Here is a 20,000-nt window from a genome sequence, read left to right as displayed (position 1 = left end):
CAGTCGTAAGACACTTGTTGTTTTCACCGTTAATGCTTCTGTATTTCATGTTTCTGTATTCATTATTTTTTTTTTTTTTTTTTTTTTTTTTATATCTGTCCCTTTTGCTGTCCTGGTGTTCGTATGCATTCGATCCTTCTTCCAGGAAATCTACGCTTCCAGCTTAGTTTTTCTAATGCTCGTTGCTTAGTTTTTCTTGGAGGGCTGGCCGTGATCTAGTAATCTCAAGATTAATCAGCCGAAATTACTACGATGATCCGGTTCTTGACTGAAGACTGAGGGGTTCGAATGTCCTGTCCATGTTTATTGTATCGTCTTCTAAGAGTTATACGTTCTTGTCCATGTTGTATTTTTCTACATACCTTAATATATATATATATATGTATATATATGTATATATATATATATGTATATATATATGTATATATATGTATATATATATATATGTATATATATATATATGTATTTATATATATGTATATATATATATATATATGTATATATATATCATCATCATCATCATCGTCGTTTAACGTCCGCTTTCCATGCTAGCATGGGTTGGACGGTTCAACTGGGGTCTGGGGAGCCCGAAGGCTGCACCAGGCCAGTCAGATCTGGCAGTGTTTCTACAGCTGGATGCCCTTCCTAACGCCAACCACTCCGAGAGTGTAGTCGGTGATTTTATGTGCCACCGACACAGGTGCCAGACGAGGCTGGCGAACGGCCACGCTCGGATGGTGTTTTTATGTGCCACCGACACAGGTGCCAGACGAGGCTGGCAGACGGCCACGCTCGGATGGTGTTTTTATGTGCCACCGACAAAGGTGCCAGACGAGGCTGGCAGACGGCCACGCTCGGATGGTGTTTTTATGTGCCACCGACACATGCTCGGACGGTGTTTGCGGTACTGGCTACGGTCCCGTTCAGATGGTTTTCTTATGTGCCGCCGGCACTGGTACCACAAGGATACAAATTCCATTGATGTTCATCTATTTTGATTTTGTTTGACCTGATTCGATTTGACTTGATTTGATTTCCCTCAACAGGTCTTCACAAGTGTCACAAGCAGGAAGGTATGCACAGGCGGACTGACTACGTCCCAGGTAGGGGCCACGGGTTATGGCTTCACTAGTCTTGCCGGGTCTTCTCACGCACAGCATACTTCCATAGGTCTCGGTCTCTGGTCATTTCCATGGTGAGACCTAACGTTCGAAGGTCGTGCTTCACCACCTCGTCCCAGGTTTTCCTGGGTCTACCTCTTCCATGGGTTCCCTCAACTGCTAGGGATTGGCACTTTCTCACACACCTATCTTCATCCATTCTCGCCACATGACCATACCATCGCAATCGTCTCTTGCACGCAACAACTGATGCTTCTTAGGTACACAACATTTCTCTTAGGGAACTAACACTCTGTCGAGTAAGTACACTGACATTACACATCTATCGGAGCATACTGGCTTCATTCCTCATGAGCTTACGCATGTCCTCAGCAGTCACGGCCCATGTTTCACTGCCATGTAGCATGGCAGTTCGAATACATGCATCATACAGTCTGCCCTTTACTCTGAGCGAGAGGCCTTTAGTCACCAGCAGAGGTAAGAGCTCCCTAAACTTTGCCCAGGCTATTCTTATTCTAGCAGTTACACTCTCAGCGCACCCACCCCCACTACTGACTTGGTCACCTAGATAACGGAAGCTATCAACTACTTCTAATTTTTCCCCCTGGAAAGTGACGGAAGTTGTTTTCTGCAGATTTTCGGAGGTCAATGCTCCCGAGCATCTGCCACATATAAAGACTGTCTTCCCAGTTAGCCTACCTTTGACATTGCTGCACCTCTTATGTGTCCATAGCTTACACTGGGTACATCTTATAGAGTTTCTACCTACACCTTTTCTACAGATCGAGCAGGGCCATCTTCCTGAGGACATTTGTGGGTTGCCTACCTTTCTACTTATTAGTACTTTGGTTTTAGCTAGGTTGACTCTAAGGCCCCTCGATTCTAAACCCTCCTTCCACACCTGGAACTTCTCCTCCAGTTCTGATAGTGACTCAGCAATTAGAGCGAGGTCGTCAGCATAGAGGAGCTCCCAGGGGCAACCTGTCTTGAATTCCTCTGTTATTGCCTGGAGGACTATGATAAATAGGAGGGGGCTGAGTACTGAGCCCTGGTGGACCCCAACCTCTACTTTGAATTCTTCTTTGTACATGTGCCAACCCTAACCTTGCTTACGGCATCTCTGTACATGGCTTGCACAGCCCTCACCAGCCATTCATCTATCCCTAGTTTCCTCATTGACCACCAGATGAGGGATCGGGGGACCCTATCAAAGGCTTTCTCCATGTCAACAAAAGCCAGGTACAGGGGCTTATCTTTGGCTAGGTATTTCTCCTGCAGCTGCCTTACCAGGAATATAGCATCAGTGGTGCTTTTCCCTGGCACAAACCCAAACTGCATCTCATCTAAACTAACTCTCTCTCTAATTAGTTGGGCTATGACCCTCTCCGTAACCTTCATTACCTGATCCAACAGCTTGATACCTCTGTAATTATTTGTATCTAGGGCATCACCTTTACTTCTTTGTAGCAGTTGACTAGTATGCTGCTACACCAGTCATTGGGTATGACTCCTTCGTGTATCACCTGGTTGACTATACGGGTGACTAGGTTATAGCCGACACTGCCAGATATTTTGAGCATCTCTGCAGTAATTCCTGATGGGCCTGGGGCTTTCCCTGTCTTCATGCTTCTAATTGCCTTAGCTACCACGGCACTATCAACTCAGATAGCTGGTCCCTCTGTTGGGTCAACATTCGGCAGACTCTCTTTATCCCATTCATTTTCTTTATTCAGCAACCTTTCATAGTGGCATCTCCAAACCTCTCTCTTTGCTTCCTCATTTAGCGCAAGTGAACCATCATCCATGCGAACACACTTCTCTCCTACCACATCACGATTCTCTCTCACACACTGTCTTGCAACACGAAATACCTCAAGTCTTTCATCCTCACGGCGCAGAACATTGGGAAATTTTTTCTTATCCGCTTCCCCTCTGGCTAAATAAACCTGTCTCCTAGCTTCCCTTCTGGCTGTCTGATACAATTCCCTGCTACCACCGTTCTTCCAGTCCTTCCAAGCCTGTCTCTTTTGTCTAATAGCCCTGTCAACCACAGTGTTCCACCACCATGTTACTCTGGGTTGAGATGGTACTTTGCTCCATCCACAGATCTGGTCAGTGGCTGTCAGCAGATTGTCCCGTAGAAATCTCCAGTTGTCTTCCACATTAAGTGTAGCTATATCCCCTTCTATTTCGTCAAAGGCTTCGAGTAGTATGTCTCTAAATCTCTGTCCATTTGCAGGATCTTTAAGCTTCCAGACCCTTCTCCTCCAAGCAGGTCTTCTTCTGGGCAACCGTTTAGCTCTGATCCTGAAGTCGCTAACTACTAATCTATGTTGAGGAGTGTATTCTTCGCCTGGAAAGGTTTTGGCATTTATAATCAGCCCTCTTTCCCTTTTTCTGGCAAGTATGTAGTCAATCTGGCTGGTGTGTCTGCCAGAACGGTAGGTGACTAGGTGAGAGGAGAGTTTCCTGAAGTTGGTATTGCAGACCATAAGGTCATTTGCATCGCAGAACTCCAGCAGCCTGGTTCCCTCCTCATTACGAGAGCCGAAACCGTAGCCTCCATGGACGCCATGGAAGCCCCCGACATGCCGTCCGACATGTCCATTGAAATCACCTGCCACGAAGAGAAGGTCACTGTCATTTGTCAACGAGGTAGTTCGCAATAGGGTGTCATAGAATTGGTCTTTTTGTCCTTCCGGTAGCCCTGGTTGAGGGGCATATGCCGAGATGATGGTAACTGTCCTGTGGTGAAGAACTAATCTAATTTTAATTACTCTGTCACTTACTCTGACTACCTCAATTACCTTACCTACCCATTTCTCTGCAAGAAGTATACCCACGCCCCCGACCCCGTCAGTTTTCCCAGCCCAGAAAATCTTGTACCTGTGTTCCTTGCCTGTGAGGAGCCTAGCGGAACCTCCTCTCCACCTTACTTCCTGGATAAAACATACATCCACACGTCTACGTTCAAGCAGCTCTACAATCTCTCCAGACCTACCTTTCAATGTGCCAACATTGAGTGTGCCAACTCTGAGGGTGTGGGAGGTGTGGGCATCTGAGACCCTGGGATGAGGGGCAGCCGTGTCATGTACCTGAAAAGAAAGCTTGCATTTGGCAGATTTCATATGGAAACACTAGACTACAACCTGCATACATTTCACAATTTTTGCGCTATATGATCAGATAAACCCTACATAGGTGCCAGTGGGGGTGGGGTGGTTAGGTAAGACATGGGTAGAACTTCCGGTATTTTGGTAGAAACTTCCGGTACTGGTGGGAGGGCGGGCGAGAACATAGAGAGGCAACTAGTTTGAATATTATATTTGGGGGAAAATAATTAGATAAATGAAAGAAAATAAATAATAATAAATACGGTATGATAATGATACGAGGGGGCAATATTTTGAGGGATAATGGAATAAACAACGAAGATGGCACTGAAAGAAACGGTAAACTTTAAAAGAATGCATGGAGTCGCCATGTTTTAGCGAAGGGAAACGAAAGGGGAACTGATTAAGGGTATCTAAACAAACGCTTAAAAATATGAAAAGTAGCAGTTGAAGTTTAAAGTCTTAACTGGCCATTTTGAAAATCCGTCTTTTCTCTGGAGGCGAAGGGAGTGAATGTGAGAGAGATACGATCGTCCACAGGTTTTTAAGGGAATTAGGGAATTGTGTGTGTGTGTGTGGGGGGGGAAGGAACACGAGGGGAGAGAGAGCGAGAGAGAGAGAACATAGAGGCAACTAGTTTGAATATTATATTTGGGGGAAAATAATTAGATAAATGAAAGAGAGCCAGAGAGAGAATGAAAGAAAATAAATAATAATAAATACGGTATGATAATGATACGAGGGGGCAATATTTTGAGGGATAATGGAATAAACAACGAAGATGGCACTGAAAGAAACGGTAAACTTTAAAAGAATGCATGGAGTCGCCATGTTTTAGCGAAGGGAAACGAAAGGGGAACTGATTAAGGGTATCTAAACAAACGCTTAAAAATATGAAAAGTAGCAGTTGAAGTTTAAAGTCTTAACTTTATGTATTTATATATACATATATATATATATGTATATGTATATATATATATAGAAATATTAAAATTACTAAGTCTCTCTAAAGGAGATTACGGCAGCGTTACTGGAAATTAATAGTTATCGCCATACTAATATTGCAGTCTTATAAATATAAGACTAAAGCTGTCGCTGATTAGTTCCAAGAGGCCACCGCCTCAAGCTAGCTATTTGACACACAACCTGCGTCCATTACAAACCTTCGAACAAGGGAGGTCAGCCGCTTCATCCTGCCAGTCAGACAGCTACAGACATGTTTCAGGGTTGTTTCCCCTTATCAATGCAGCGTAGTCAGACTTGCAGGTGTCGCTACTGAAATCTTTATTATAGGCACTAAGTCCCGAATTAAGAGGGGACATTACAAAACAGGACGTGGGGTACATAAATTAAAAAATCGAAAATTATGAGTCGCAGTTTCATTTAAAATACAATTTTACAATTACATATATTACTCTGCTACGTCGGACGCTCGTCTGTAATGCCTGGTTCTTCATCTGTTATATATTCTATTAAGCTCTCCTGATCCACAATAGCTGGTAAGGTGTCATAACGTACATATAACCATTCAAATATACTATAATCATATACCATTTTCTTCACTGTCTCTTTCTCCACGATCACCGCATTCCACAGGTCACTATATATTTGTAACGAGGATCTGTTATCGATTCACTGAAAGGGTGCCGATATCCGATCTAGTCACATACAATTTTATAAGACAATACAGACGAAGTCAGGTTGTAGGTAAAAGACAGCAGTTCGTTTATTTATTGCGATGTCGTACGTGTGTCTGATGGGAGAAGGACAGCCTCTGATGTACAGCTTCTTGTTAGTTTGTTGATGATCGTTGGCGGCTATGTCGGTGAGGTTGTCAGAGCCTGTTGAATGTACGTCCGATCGCGATGAGCTGGCTTGCCGGAGAGAAAGATTTGAGTTTGGCGGGTAAGGGAACGTTTCCCGCACATGCGCATGGGGAAGACTTCCGGTGGCCACCCGGAAGTAGTCCCATTCTGCGCATGCGCGCTGAACCCTACACAGTAGCATCACTACAAGGCTCCCCTTCGAGTGCGAAGTACGACAACAAGAAAATTTGTGGTGGTGCTGCAGAAAACAGAAGGCTTGCCGATCCCCCAGAAGACTTGGTACATAATATCATACAACAAGAAAAATTTGAAAGAAAGTTAAATGTAGATTGTCTTTGAAAGTTTCTTGGGCCAATGCACTGTTCTGCCCGATTTTGTAACATACGGTTAGCTCGGGGCACCCGTTGACGGCGAGGGTGGTTTTGTAGGAGCCGGTGAAGGCAAAGGCGTCTGTGCAGGTGAAGGTGTTTGTGCAGGTGAAGGCGTTTGTGCAGGTGAAGGTGTTTGTGCAGGTGAAGGCGTTTGTGCAGGTGAAGGTCTTGTTAAAGGTGGGTGTGTCAAGGTTGTCATCAAAAGATGAAGACGTCTCAAAATGTGCTTTTTTTAAACGGTCCACGGAAACGGTCTCCGAACGACCATTTATCTCAATCGTGAAGACCTTTGGTGTGCGAGAAAGCACACGGAAAGGTCCTTTATAGGGAGAAACAAGTGGTCCCTTGACAGAGTCGTCCCGAACAAAAACATGCGACCAGGTGTTCATATCCGGTGGAAGATGGGACGGTGGAGATTGCTTTCTGGGAACCATGGGTGGAAGGCTCGAAAAGTATGCACGCAGTCTGGTGACATAGGTCGCCGGATCATGGGGCTGGGAAGTGTCTGGCACCAACATCGTACCAGGCAATGCCAGTGTGGTACCATGCAGCAGCTCTGCAGCAGAAAACCCCAGGTCTGCCTTGACAGCAGTCCGACAGCCGAGAAGCACAATGGGCAGAAATTCAATCCAGGACTGTGGGTCTGAAGAGGCACGAAGAGCGGCCTTGAGCTGTCTATGGAACCGCTCAACTAATCCATTAGACGCTGGATGGTAGCTTGTAGTGTGGATATGGTGCACACCTAAAATTCGCGACAATTCGCGAAATAGCGAGGCTTCAAACTGACGTCCACGATCAGTTGTCAATCGGGACGGGACTCCGAAGCGAGAAATCCAGTTTGAAACGAAGGCTCGCGCAACAGTCTCAGCAGAAATGTCTGCTATCGGAATGGCTTCTGGCCAGCGGGAGAAGCGATCGACACAAGTTAACAGATAAGAGAACCCGCGACTCACAGGCCATGGTCCAACCAGATCGATGTGGACATGGCGAAAACGGGCCTTCGTGGGGGGAAATTGTCCAAGCGGGGCACGAACGTGCCGTTGAATCTTGGATCGTTGACACTTGGAGCAGGTGCGTATCCGAGAAGTAACAGTGCGACGCATATTCGGCCAGAAAAACCGAGCAGTGATTAGTTTAAGGGTGGCAGCGATGCCAGGATGTGATAAGGAGTGCAGTGCTTCAAACACTGAGCGTTGATGATTCTCAGGCACGAGTGGCCTGGGAGAACCAGTGGAAGTATCACAAAGAATGGTGCCTTCGGCTGACGGAAGCGGAAGGTAGGAAAACTGGCAATAGGAGAACTTGGGAGAAGTTAAGTATAACGACGCCAAAGGTGGCTGCTCCTGCGAGATGGCAGCTAAGTCGATAGCAGCAGGAGACGAAAGGGCGCAAACTGGAAGGGGAGAGAGAGAGCGTCAGCAGGAACGTTCTCTTTTCCAGGTATGTGTCGAATGTCGCTAGTGAATTGAGAGATAAAATCCAGGTGCCGAAAAGCACGGGGTGAGAGTTTGTCCGTTTTTGAACACAGGGTAAACGTAAGGGGCTTGTGATCCGTATAGATCACAAAATCTTGCCCTTCAAGTTGATGCTGGAAATGACGAACCGATAGATAGATCGCTAGGAGCTCACGATCAAAGGTGCTGTATCGTCGTTCAGCTGGTTGCAGTTGACGGGAAAAGAAAGCTAGAGGTCGAATATGATCATCCACTGTGTGTTGTAACACAGCGTCAATCGCAGTGTCCGATGCGTCCACAGTCAAAGAGAGAGAAGCACCAGGAACTGGATATGCAAGCAAAGAAACAGAAGCCAGCTCCTTCTTAATGGACTCAAAGGCTGTCAGTGCCTCAACAGAGAGGGTGACTTGACTGTCCTTTCTAGGAGAGTCCTTTAATAGCCTGGTGAGAGGTAGCAGCTTATCTGCACAACCGGGAATAAAACGTCTGTAGAAATTGATCATCCCTAGATAATGCCTGAGCTGGCGCAAGGAAGTGGGGGGTGCGATGCGTTGAATGGCATCGACTTTTGACGAGAGAGGGCTGATTCCACTCGAATCAATATGATGGTCTAGAAAATCTAGGGAGAGCGTCCGAAAACACTTGTCGGGATTTATACGTATACTATAAGCGCGAAGATGCTGAAAAAGCTGAGAAAGGTGCTGGAGATGACTTTCACGTGTGTCGCTCGCAATGAGTATATCATCGACATAGGCAAACACAAAATCAAGACCGCGGACAACCTCATCAATGAAACGCTGGAAAGTGCTAGTAGCATTCCGCAAACCGAACCTCATATATAAAAACTCAAAACACCCAAAGGGGGTAGTGATCGCAGTTTTCGGAACGTCGGCTGGGTTGACCGGTATTTGATGGTACGCGCGTATAAGGTCGACCTTCGAAAAAATGGTACAACCATGGAGATTTGCCGTAAAGTCCCGCAGATTTCTAATCGGATAGCGGTCGGCTATTGTGATGGCATTGAGGCGTCGATAGTCTCCTACCGGGCGAAAATCAGACTCGCCCTTTCGCGCCAAATGAAGGGGAGATGCCCATGGGCTGGTGGAGGGGCGTATAAGGCCAAGTGGAAGCATGTGCTCAAACTTGGCCCTGGCTGTTTTTAGTCGGTGTGGCGCAAGGCGCCGTGGGCGTGAAAATACAGGCGGCCCAGTTGTGGTGATGAAATGGAGGGTCGAGTGGGTAGGCTTTTCCGGTTTAAAGGCAATGTCCACTAGCTCCGGAAATGAAACCAAAAGACAGTGAAAAGGGTCTCCAGATGTGGCAACAAAGAATGTCGGGCTAAGGACCGCAGTGGTGGAACTCCCAGTCGGTGTAGAGAGCGACGTCGTGCTATCAAGAAGCCTCCGACGCCTGACATCCACCAATAGATTAAACCTATCCAGGAAATCAGTGCCGAGAATAGGATGCGGGATGTCAGCGATGACGAAAACCCATTGAAAGTCTCGACGAAGGTTGAGGTCGAGGCGCAGCGAAATCTGACCGTAAGTGGTTATGAGAGACGAGTCAATAGCATGCAAGACGATTGAAGAGCGCTTGGGCTTGTCTGCAGCCAGACGAAGGGGCCAGATGCTGCAACAGGAGCCGGTGTCCACCATGAAGAATTTCTTCGACACCAGTTCTTTTACAAAGAATGCACGATGTTTGGGAAACGAGATGGAAGAAAGTGACGTGCTCACCTCCTCCGGATTTAGTTTTCCGAGGGCTTGAAAGTGCACGGCTGGGTACACCGATCTGTCTTTTCGGCATACTTCGAATGGTACCAGCACCAGCCGGAACGAGAGTCACTCCGACTACGGGAAATAGAGCTACTTCGAGATTGGCGCCCGATCGCACGGCACAGCTCGTCGATTCTCTGCGTAAGCGCATCGATCTTCTCGGCTAGTTTATCGTTCGTCGGAGGTGGCTCTGTACATGAGTACAGGCCCCGCGAGGGAGATGGTAGCGAAAATTCAAATGTTTGTGAATGAGGCAAACTTGATGCAGCAATGTTTTTGTCGGAAGGAATCTGTCAGAAAGGGGCAGAAGGTATGATCGAGAAATGGAGAGAGAACACGTGGAACCGACAAAGCAAATCAAAATGGTGTTTTGTGTACTGTTGTGTGTGTGAGTGCACCTCGTGGGTAGCAAAAAATAAGTGTGTGTGTGTACAAAGGAAAACAAAACACAGAAAAGGAAAAAAAATGAATGTATGTGTGTTTTCTTTTTTTTCTTCTTTTTTTTGTGTACTGAGTGCGATGAATAAGCTTGTTTGTACCCACCTCACCGTACTGAAAGAAGAGAAAAAATGAAAAAAAATGAATGTTCAGTGCTCAATCTGGAAAAAGCCTGTTCGCTGCGTCTTCTGTTCTGTTCTTTTTTTTTCAGCTTGGGGTCACCAATTGTAACGAGGATCTGTTATCGATTCACTGAAAGGGTGTCGATATCCGATCTAGTCACATGCAATTTTATAAGACAATACAGACGAAGTCAGGTTGTAGGTAAAAGACAGCAGTTCGTTTATTTATTGCGATGTCGTACGTGTGTCTGATGGGAGAAGGACAGCCTCTGATGTACAGCTTCTTGTTAGTTTGTTGATGGTCGTTGGCAGCTATGTCGGTGAGGTTGTCAGAGCCTGTTGAATGTACGTCCGATCGCGATGAGCTGGCTTGCCGGAGAGAAAGATTTGAGTTTGGCGGGTAAGGGAACGTTTCCCGCACATGCGCATGGGGAAGACTTCCGGTGGCCATCCGGAAGTAGTCCCATTCTGCGCATGCGCGCTGAACCCTACACAGTAGCATCACTACATATTCCTGGGTTCAACTTTACTCTAATTACGCCTTTCCTACCTGCCAACATATTTTCCGTATTCTTGTCCTTGTCGTATAACATTACCACTCTGTGTTTCTTTCCCGTGGGTCTTCCTCCTCTCTTACAAGCTTTCAACAGCTCTTTCATTCTTCTGTCCCATTCTTCCTCTGCTGTTAGTTTTAGCGGTTCACTCCCTTCCGCTTTTGTATCCTCTTCTCCCGTTCGGTTTTCCTTCTCGTCAGTAATCTTATTTTTCGCTTTTTTCTTCTTCTTTTTTTGTTCTTTAGGTGGTGATTCCACCAGCGTTCTTTTTCTATTTTCTTTCTCCAACTCTTCACCACTTTCTGCACTATCTGTAGTAACGATTTCTCCCTCCTCCACACACGCATCTTGCAACTCATTCGTTAAAGTCTCCAGTGCTATCGTTTTCTCCTGCACTTCTCCCAGCGGACACACATCCTTCATGTGGCCTCTTATTTTGCATTTGTAACACACTGGGAGTCTCCCCTCCACCACGACTCTGAGACGTGTCTCGTCGGGCAACACCAACTCCTCCGGGATGTTATACAGGTCAGGCATTGTAACGTGGACTAACGCCTGCACTGCATAACCCCACCACTTTACATCTTTTGATTTTTCGACTTTCAATATTTCCACGTTTTCTTTGCAGTTAAACACCACTGCTGCTAAAATCCTTTCCATATTTAGTTCGGGCGAAATCTTGCTTATTCTTATTCTTACTGCCCTTTTCCCGCAGTAGCTTGGTAAACACATCTATCAGTTTTTAAAATTTTCGTTGCGTTCTTCTTCGCCTCGTCTTCACTTTTAAAGTGGACGACCACCGTTGCGAACTTTCTACCTCTGTTGTAGTAGGTAGACTCTCCTTCTATTCCTTTAAGACAGCATCCAACTTCCTCTATCGGTGCCACTTCTATCTTTTTCGAAGTCACGCTCCACGTTTTGTACGTTATAATCCGTTTCTCCGCTTCTTCTTCGGGTGGTGTGACCTTCACACAGTTACCCTCCCTCTTCAAGCTGTCGAAATACTTGTTCAAAGTCTCCTTCTCGACGATGAATTCTTCTAACTGCAATTCGTTCGCAACCAAGCCCTTGCCTGCTGCATCCGCATAGGTCTGAGTTTCCATTTTCGAGAAAAAATCTCAAAAACTCCCCCACGCCGCAACAACTTCCACCACCGGATTCGATCTCACGAACCGCGACACCACAATAACGTAGTCAAAATTTTTCCGACGCCAAAAAAATACAGCTACACACCAGTAACGTAATCCGAAATATCCTACACCAAAATTCAAAAAGCAGGTGTCGCTACTGAAATCTTTATTATAGGCACTAAGGCCCGAATTAAGAGGGGACATTACAAGACAGGACGTGGGGTACATAAAGTTAAAAAAATCGAAAATTATGAATTGAAATGGATATTTATAATGGATTAGATGGAACGGCTTACAAGCCCCCCAAAACTCGCAGTTTCATTTAAAATACAATTTTACAATTTACAATTTTACAATTACATATATTACTCTGCTACGTCGGGTACTCGTCTGCATAGACTGGTCTTTCATCTGTTATATACTCTATTAAGCCATCCTGATCCACATCAGCTGGTAAGGTGTCATAACGTAAATATAACCATTCAAATGCGCTATATTCATTCATTTTGCGTACTATCTCTTTCTCCACGATTACCGCCTTCCAAAATTTATCAAATATTCCTGGGGTCAACTTTACTCTAATTAAGTCTTTCCTACCTGGCAACATCTTTTCCGTATTTTTGTCCTTGTCGTATAACATTACCACTCTGTGTTTCTTTCCCTTGGGTCTTCCTCCTCTCTTACAAACTCTCAACTGCTCTTTCATTCTTCTGTCCTATTCTTCCTCTGCTGTTAGTTTTAGCGGTTCACTCCCTTCCGCTTTTGTATCCTCTTCTCCCGTTCGGTTTTCCTTCTCGTCAGTAATCTTATTTTTCGCTTTTTTCTTCTTCTTTTTTTTGTTCTTTAGGTGGTGATTCCACCCGCGTTCTTTTTCTATTTTCTTTCTCCAACTCTTCACCACTTTCCGCATTATCTGTAGTAACGATTTCTCCCTCCTCCACACACGCATTTTGCAACTCATTCGTTAAAGTCTCCAGTGCTATCGTTTTCTCCTGCATTTCTCCCAGCGGACACACATCCTTCATGTGGCCTCTTATTTTGCATTTGTAACACACTGGAGGTCTCCCTTCCACCACGACTCTGAGACGTGTCTCGTCGGGCAACACCAACTCCTCCGGGATGTTATACAGGTCAGGCATTGTAATGTGGACTAACGCCTGCACTGCATAACCCCACCACTTTACATCTTTTGGTTTTTCGACTTTCAATATTTCCACGTTTTCTTTGCAGTTAAACACCACTGCTGCTAAAATCCTTTCCATATTTAGTTCGGGCGAAATCTTGCTTATTCTAATTCTTACTGCCCTTTTCCCGCAGTAGCTTGGTAAACACATCCATCTATCAGTTTTTAAAATTTTCGTTGCGTTCTTCTTCGCCTCGTCTTCACTTTTAAAGTGGACGACCACCGTTGCGAACTTTCTACCTCTGTTATAGTAGGTAGACTCTCCTTCTATTCCTTTAAGACAGCATTCAACTTCCTCTATCGGTGCCACTTCTATTTTTTTAGAAGTCACGCTCCATGTTTTGTACGTTATAATCCGTTTCTCCGCTTCTTCTTCAGGTGGTGTGACCTTCACACAGTCACCCTCCTTCTTCAAACTGTCGAAATACTTGTTCAACGTCTCCTTCTCGACGATGACTTCTTCTAACTGCAATTCGTTTGCAACCAGGCCCTTCACCACGCCGTAACAACTTCCACCGCCGGATTCGATCTCACGAACCGCGACACCACAATAACGTAGTCAAAATTTTTCCGACGCCAAAAAAATACAGCTACACACGAATAACGCAATCAGAAATCTCCGTCACCAAAAAACAAAAACCGGGCGTCGCTACCTATCGTCCTATTTCGAAGGCTTTATTTACCTAGTTTCAGTGGAATACATCCACTTGTTTTCAATAATAGAAATATTAAAATTAGTAAGTCTCTCTAAAGGAGATTACGGCAGCGTTACTGGAAATTAATAGTTATCGCCATACTAATATGGCAGTCTTATAAATATAAGACTAAAGCTGTCGCTGATTAGCTCCAAGAGGCCACCGCCTCAAGCTAGCTATTTGACACACAACCTGCGTCCATTACAAACCTTCGAACAAGGGAGGTCAGCCGCTTCATCCTGCCAGTCAGACAGCTACAGACATGTTTCAGGGTTGTTGCCCCTTATCAATGCAGCGTAGTCAGACTTGCTGGTGTCGCTACTGATCGTTCCAGTTCGAAGGCTTTATTTACCTAGTTTCAGTGGAATGCATCCACTTGTTTTCAATAATAGAAATATTAAAATTACTAAGTCTCTCTAAAGGAGATTACGGCAGCGTTACTGGAAATTAATAGTGAAGTTGTAAGGTACCGCACGAGTGGAAATATATATGAAAGAAGGTTTGAAGATGCTATTTTAAAGATGTTTATTCATTTGACCGGTGTCACTTTTTTAGAAAAAGATTGTCAAAAGTAAAATGTAAAGCTTTGTATAAGCTTTGTTGTGTTGTCACAAAAGTATTAAAATACATATATACATTCTATGATAATAACAAAATATTAAAAACAGTTTACAAGAAAGTATTTAAGAAAATATTCAATAAAAAGTATTAGGAGTTGAATTAAAGTCATGTTTGTTTGGTAGTATCTATATACATACACAGAAAAAAGTATTAGGAGTTCAATAAAAATCATCTTTGTTTGGTAGTATATATATACATATATATATACAGAGAAGGAGATATATTTAAGAGTTTACAAAGAATTTGAGAGGAACCAACCTGTTTTCCTACCATTTTTTATTTTGTGTGTAGCTAAGGAGTTTTTGCTATTTTAAGAGACAGTGTGGGAGATTGGTTGAGGTGGGCAGAAGGAAGAACAATGTAGAATTAAAAGGATTTTTTGTTTCTGGGTTCGTCTGTCATGGTTCAGCGGTTTTTGGGACTGGTCTCAGAGGTCAGAATGGTGTGAGTATGTGTGTCTCTGTGCATATCTCTATGTGTGTGTGTATATACATGTGTTTGTATTTGTGTGTGTGGGCTGTTTTTGATTGGTCCCAGAGTTTATTGTGGTGTGTGTAAATGGGTCTGTGTGTGTTTTATATTTGGTTGGATGGTGTGTGTATATGTGTGCACCTTTGTGTGTGTGATTAATATTTGTTAGAGTGTTGTGTGTGCGCATATGTGTGTATGTGTTTGTTCGCGTGTGTATGTGTGTGTGTGCGTCTGTGTGTGTGCACGTGTATGTTTGTGTGGGTGGGGATGTTATGTGTGTGTACGTGAGTGTGTGTACGTGAGTGTGTGTTGTGTCTGTCTGAGTATGTTTGTGTTTTAATTGTCCTTGTGGTGTCTGTGTGTGTGAGCAACCGTATGTTTGTGAGGGTTCATACGTATGTATGCGTGGGTGTGTATGTGTGTGTGTAAGTGTGTTGTATTTATCAGGTGTTCTGTGTGTTGGGTTTATCTGGGTGGTGTGTATGTGTGTGCACGTGCGTTTTTTGTATGTTGATACTGAGTATACATTTGTGTGTGTGTGTATAGATGTGGGTATGGTTTATGTAGTTTCCGGATGTGTGTGTGTGTGCTGCATTTGCGAGTGATTTGTCTTGTTTGTATTGTTAGTGCAGTGTGTGTATACGTGTGGGTGTGTTTATGTGTCTTGTATTTGTCGGGGAGGTGTGTGTCATTGTGTGTGTGTATGTGTGTTTGTGAAAATTTTTTGTGGTTGTTGGGATTGTATTGTGGTGTATATGTGTGTATTTTTCTTTTGAGTGTGTGTGTGTGATTTTTTACTGCGGAATGGGCATATTGTGTATGTACATATGTGTGCATATATGCGTGTGTGTTTGTGTGGGTTGTGTTGTATTTGTGTGTGTGTATTTGTGTATGTGTGGGTGTGTTTGTGTGAATGTGGTTTTTAATTGTTGGGGTGGTGTGTGTATCTACGTGTGTACATATGTGTGTGAGTGTTGGTTATGGTTGCTAGAATCGTATTGCAAGTCTATATATGTATGTCTTTTTTCTTGGAATGTGTGTGGGTTTGTGCTCTAGTGTGGGGATATTGTTTGTGTGTGTGTGTTTGCATCGGAGGTTTGCATTGTTTTTTGTGTGTGTGTGATTTTGTATATCAGTATGTGTTTCTGTGTGTGTTTGTTTTTGATGTGTACCTGGGGGGTATGTTAGAGTATGTTGAGTTGTGGTCTATATTTTTGAATGATATTATTTTCCCTGTTTATTCGTATTTGGTCAGTGGTATTGTCTAGGCATTGGTATAGTGGGAAAACTAGGAATTTGGGGGACTTGTGTGCACAGAAATCTAAGGGCCCTCAATTGGGATCCCTCAATTGTTGGTGGTGAACTGTCATCCTTTCTCTGAGAGTAAATTTCGTTTGTGACACCCTTCACACCTTATGGCATAAAGTAAATTCTTTGATGCGCAGGTGTAGTTATATTTTATGACAAAAGTGTGTCCCGACTGGAATTTGTATATTGTTCCTTCAACGAGGCGGCTGCAAGTCCTGCAGTTGGAACGACCACATTTTTTTATGGTGGGTGGTGGGCTTGTGTTGGGTAATTTTGCATTGGGGAGGAGGTCTTTTAGGGATTTGGGTTGTCTTTTGCTTTTTATTATTTTATGGGTTGCGAGCACTTTTTTAGACGTGGGTCTTGATTCAGCTGTGGGATGTTCTTGAATATAATTGTGTAAGCTTCTGCATTTCTTGGATTGTGTGTTGAGAGATAGGGGAGACTATTTACTGTACCGTGAGTGTGTTTCAATTTTCGTAAGTCTTGGGTACATAGTAATTGTCTTGGTCTGTTCTATTCCATTGTCAACTAATGATGCTGGGTAATGTCTTTTGAGAAGAATTGCCTTTAGTTCTTGGAGTCTTTTATTTCGTGTTCTATAATTTGAGACAGTAGTACAGATTCTTCTCGTTAGGTTGAAGGGGATGTTTGTCTTCGTGTACTTTGAGTGATTGGACGTGAACAGAAGGTATTGTTTGGAATCAGTTGGTTTTAGTACCCATTGCAGTCCCTGATACCTGTCTGTAGGCGTTATTATTAAAATTCAAAAAGTTGTTTTGGAGAATAAACTTATGGCCCTCGATGATGAATTCTTTTTTACCCTTTCCGGGACTTCATTGGGGTATTTTTCTAGCCAGAATTTTATGGCCTCCAGTCCATATTCATGTGGGATCATAGTGTAAAGGTTTATTACATGAAAGGAGATAATTAAAATGTTTTTATTGGTATGTTTGGGGAGACGATTTAATAGGTCCGGGTCATCTCTTACAATACTTGGTATGTGTTTAAGTATTGATTTTAAGAGGATATCGATAAAGTTGCTTAATCTGTGTGTTTCACAGTTTGGGCCTGCCACAATTGGTCTCAGTTTGAAATCAGTGGGATGTGGCACAGTAATGCAGGTTGAAGTAGACTTTTTGCAAGCTTCGGTAATAATTTTGCTCTTGTGGATTTTTGTAAGCCTGTAGAGGATGTTGGTTTTGCAGTTAAAGTTTGTTATGTAGCTGCATTCCATTGCTGTTAAGTTGTTTTGATGTTGGCAAATGAGTGTGCTTAATTTGGTCATTGTTTTTGATTGTTTGTAGTTGACTACTCTTTCATAGTAGGTAGTATCTTGTAAAAGGTGAAATACAGAGTTTTTGTATTGTTCAGTATCCATAATGACGACAGTACTACCCTTATCTGCTTCCTTGATTGTGAAGTCATGATTGTTTCGTAACTTATAGATGATTTCCCATTCCCTTTTACTGTTGTTGGGTTTGTTTGTGGAAGTTCACTATAAGGAAAGTTTCAAATGTAGTCACAAAATTTGTCCGAAGTTTTGTTTCTGCCTTTTGTGGGATTATAACTGCTTTTGTTATGAACCATTGTTTCGTCGTTATTGATTTCTTTGTCAAGAAATTCCTCTGTGAGGCGTAATTTTCTGCAAAAGTGTGAGACATCATCCTGTATTTTACTCAGGTTAGGGTATTGTGGAGTTGGAGTGAATTTTAGTCCTTTTGAAAGGATTCTGATTTGTTGGGTCGACAGGTTTAGGTTTGAGAGATTCACTATTTTTGGTTTTTCAAGGTTGGTATTTACTATCTGGTGTCGTGGATCCTGTTGCCCTGGTCTAAAAAATGATTTCTGGGGATTCTTCTGTCTGCGGTATTTTGGTGTGTGTTAGTCTTTCCCCCATTGATGTGTTGCCTACTAAAGGGGTTTTGGTTATTCCGGGGTCTGGGTTGTTGGTGTGGCTTACTAGAGAGCTTTGGTTATTCTGGGGTCTGGGTTGTGCGTACTGGGTGTAATTTTGGTTCCTTAGAGTGGGTTGGAACCTACAATCGTGGTTTAGAGGTGAATTCTTTTATGGTGGGTGGGATCTACGATGCTGAAACGGTTTGGGTTGGGACCCACAATCATGGTTTTGAGGTGAATTCCTATGTGATGGGTGGAATCTCCGATTTTGGAACGGTTCTTTGTGTGGGCTGGGATCTACAGTGTCTGGTAAAGTTTTGTCTTGGGTTGGTGGGTGCCTGGGTTCTTTTGATAGGGTTATAGTGCTGTCTGTAAGTTCTGTTATTGTTGTTAAAGTTAGGAGTGGTGCGTGTTTGATGTTTTATGATTTGTTTTCTTTGTTGTTGACGAGGTGCTTTCAATGTGAACATGGGGTCATATGATGGAGCAGGCACATGCGATCTTATTGGACTATTCCTACTCGATACGTTGGGCAAGACCTTTCCTGACGAATATTTCGCCATTCACAAAGATGATGCCCTCGCCTTAACCGCAAATACTAATGGGCCAGCACAGGATCGGTTTAGGAAGGACATTATCCATTTGATGAAGACCTTCGGTCTTAGCATACCAACCTGACTGTTGTCAATTTCCTAGATGTATCCTTAGATCTAAATAAGAACATTTATAAGCCTTATAGGAAGCCCAACGACAGACTTAGTTATATTAATGAGGGTTTCTGCCGTCCCTCCATAGTGTTTAAAAATTTACTTAAAAACATTAGCAAAAGAATTTCTAGCCTCTCCTCCGATAGGGACATTTTTAATAGTGTGGCCCCCAGTATATAATAAGGATCTAAAAGATAGTGGACTTAGCAAGGAAATAACCTATACACCTGCCACCAGTCCAATAATAAAGAGGAAACCTATGTTTCCTCTTTATTATTGGACTGGTGGCAGGAATTGGAAAACTATCTGGTTTTGCCTATATTGAAGGTCATCTACTCACCCGAGGTGACCTTCAATATAGGCAAGTATTTCTTAGCACTGATAGATAGACATTTTCCAGTCAAATAGAAAGTTCTTCAATAGACATACTTTAAAAATCAATTTCAGCTCAACTACTAATTTTTAAAATATAATCGCACACAACACACAAAAACTACAATACGAAACCAGCTGTTCATGCAGGAATAAAAATTTGGAGCTTGCATGTCTGAGACCATCATTTATGAAGCCACTGTGGACTCTATATCCACGGTTTCGACGAAGAAATATGTGGGCCTTACAGAGGGTAATTTCAAGGCCAGGTTCAATAATCACACCTTGAGGTTCAGGCACTGGGATAAAAGGAAAACGACCAAATTATCCAGTCATATAGGGTCTTTAAAAGATAAAGGTGTCAGTTACAATATCCATTAGAAGATCTTAGCCAAGTGTAAGCCCTACGCCAACAGCAGTGGAAAGTGCGGTCTTTGTGATATGGAAAGATGGCTCAACTGGAAAAGCTACGTCTGAATTCAAGAACTGAACTTTTCGGATCATGCCCATACATGGCTAAATATTTGTTACGTTTTTAGCCCCCTGAGATTACAGATAGGACTTGCTTTCCATATTATGTCCACGTACAAGCTTTTTATCTCTTTATACTTATATTTCTTATATATTTTTATACATATTTATACATTTTTTCTGTATTCTACCTTCCACCCTGCATTTTCCCTGTGCGTATATAGACGTGTATATGGAGTCTTTTGTGGGCGCGTGTGGATGTGTGCGGGTATGTGCGTATATAGATGTGTGCGTGTATGCGAGTATGTGCGTATATAGACGTGTTTTACTCGTACTTTTTTTAAATACACATTTTCCTGTATTTTGCCT

Source organism: Octopus sinensis, linkage group LG19 (assembly GCF_006345805.1).
Source record: "Octopus sinensis linkage group LG19, ASM634580v1, whole genome shotgun sequence".
In the NCBI taxonomy this organism is placed as follows: domain Eukaryota; kingdom Metazoa; phylum Mollusca; class Cephalopoda; order Octopoda; family Octopodidae; genus Octopus; species Octopus sinensis.
The sequence above is the reverse complement of the archived record's forward strand: the minus strand, read 5'-3'. Positions refer to the sequence as shown.